At 36.8% G+C, this 2484-nt stretch overlaps 1 long non-coding RNA gene across 1 annotated transcript; it reads right to left on the bottom strand.

Annotated features, from left to right (window-relative positions):
* Positions 1 to 413: 413 nt before the first annotated feature.
* Positions 414 to 1962, bottom strand: LOC128807677 (uncharacterized). Its single transcript, XR_008437239.1, has 2 exons — positions 1757 to 1962; positions 414 to 449 (listed from the first exon to the last, which is right to left on the bottom strand). It is a non-coding gene; the product is annotated as an uncharacterized LOC128807677 (long non-coding RNA).
* Positions 1963 to 2484: the final 522 nt, after the last annotated feature.

The raw sequence follows: 2484 nt of genomic DNA, 5'->3' as shown, positions 1-2484 counted from the left end.
ACAGCAATAAAAAATTTAATTTTTTTCAGAAGTGGAGGCAATAATAATATAAAGCAGAATGACAGTTTTAGCACATTGAAGAAAATGGGTGTTGATAGAACAACAGACCTTTGATTAAAACAATATTCTTAGTTTGTTTTTTTGTTTTCCACACTTAGATAAGCTGAACAAGATGGTCTCAATTTAACTCTGCAAGATTACTCATTATTTTTGCCTGTGTTCAGATACTTATAGCAAGAGAATACTTCCAACCTGCATAGAGACTGTATTTTGTTAGGATAGCAGACTTGGTATGTTCCATTCAGCTTAGCACCATTAAGCTTCTAGATCCAGCATTTGCTGTCTGCGACCAGGATTAATATCTTAGTATTTTCTTCCTAGTCTATGGTTACATTTCAAGAATTAAATGATCATTCAGAAAGTTGGCTTCAGTTTATGAGCTGTTAAACCTAAAAGAGATACAGTACGTCAAAATGAAAAGAAAGAGTTGAAGTGATAATCATTAATGTTAACTTTGTCCTTAGAGTCTTTATCACTCGACATAAAATGTGCACCCATTCCTGTTACAATAATTTCACTCATATTTAAAACCATTATTTTTTATGGAGGACCCAGACGATATCTTTGTATTGTTTTGTCTTTCGTGAGAAGATGCTCAGAAGACTGAGAGGTCTGGAGACAGAAGTCTTGAATTTGCACGCCTGGGATGTCTGGCACTGACAGATGAAGTGAAATTGCCCCCACACTACCTCAGACCGCAGATTGGATTTGGAGGCTGAATGACAGTTCAGCTCTTGTGCCCTTTCAATTTTTTCCTCCGTTATTAAGGATCGTCAAGGAAGGAGACTGATAGGATCAAATGAACTGAACTGGTTTGACTATATAGATACCCATTCTCTGGGATCCTGGCAGAAACTGGTGCCTACCTTCACACTCATAAAGAAGTATCTGATGAGGGCAGAAATTCCCAAGCAACTTCAGGCTTGATTGGGCTAGCTAGGCCAACTGGTAAGCTTTTTCCCAAACTTGACTTTGTCTTTTTTAAAATGATTCCTTACCCAGGAATCTTATATAAGAATTTCATTTGCAATTATGAGCTTTTCCTGTGTATGTTCAAAAAAGCTCAAATCCACATTTATTACTTGCTAAATTATAAAAAATGTGCTAATAATTGTCTAATGCTAATAGGTGTCACTAGCAGCATTGCTTCTTATTGTGACGTCTCTCCCCCTCTGCTTATATTAAATGTAATTTTTTTCTTCTTTTTCTATAATTTTAACTTTTATTCACCTAGTATTTGGCATTCAAGTCCAAAGTTCAGGAAAATATAACAATCAGTTGAGAAATACTCGCTAGACAAGTATTCATGCACTCTTGTATCACCTGACATATGGTGAACAAGCTGATGAATGACTCAGGATTTAAATGGTAATTACCATTCATCATTATAATAGACTTGCTAATTCATAAATTCTTGGTAAGCCAATTTTCTATAAAAAGGTTAATAATAAGAGTGGAAAAGAAGGAAAAAATAGCCCTAGTGTGATAAAAAATGTAAAAGCTAGAATATCTTCACTGCCACACATCCCTTCTAATGATTGAGTAATTTTGCACCGAAGTGCTTGCTTATTGACACAATACCACTTGCAGTACTAGGGCTCTGATGGAAACAGAGGAAGCCACAAAAATCCAACCAAACTGCTAAAGACAGAGGCTGAGGTGTGTCAGACAAAGACAAAGGAACCAAGGCACTTACATATGGCAAAGGCAGGCAGGATCCCACCCACCCATTTCCTCGTTTTAGAGTACTTTGCGACAATGTCACATTCTCAGAACTGCTCACAACATGCACATTAGAGAAGACTGTATGGAAATGTTCCTGGCACTTCTGAGTGAAGCTGTGAGAAATGCATCTGAAGTCATCATGCTGCCATTAGCCTCTGAGCAAAAGGAACATTTAGTTGTCTCTGCTTTGAATAAAACAAGAAAAAAACAAAAACATGAAAAAAATTGCCCATTTTATGATCTTTATCTGGAAAAAACACTATGAATGTAATTTACAAACCCTGTGGAAAAAAGCAATGTAGACTGGAAAGAATGCATACAGGCAATACTGAAATTCTATATTTCCAGTACTCAATATAGCACTTATTTGCCTATTAGATAATGAACCTAAATGTACACAAATGCAAATGCTTCTCCCACCTCTAATCCTTATGTCATCACATATTTTTATCATAAGAGGCCAATACGGGAAAGACTTTCTTGCCTCACCAAGGCATGTAGTTTCTCCATCCACCTGCATCTTCCTGCTCCTTCTCTGGGCACCATAGATGTGAAAGCTACCCTAAATTACACTGTAGATGCACTTTTTACTTCAGATGCAAAACTAAGGAGGCTGGTAATGAGGAAGAGATACATCTGTTTGCAAGGAACTGAGGGGCAAGAGGAACAGAAAATAAAATAAGTGATGCATGGAACCTC

The sequence above is a fragment of the Vidua macroura genome, chromosome 5, assembly GCF_024509145.1.
Source record: "Vidua macroura isolate BioBank_ID:100142 chromosome 5, ASM2450914v1, whole genome shotgun sequence".
Classification (NCBI taxonomy): Eukaryota; Metazoa; Chordata; class Aves; order Passeriformes; family Viduidae; genus Vidua; species Vidua macroura.
The sequence above is the reverse complement of the archived record's forward strand: the minus strand, read 5'-3'. Positions and strand labels throughout refer to the sequence as shown.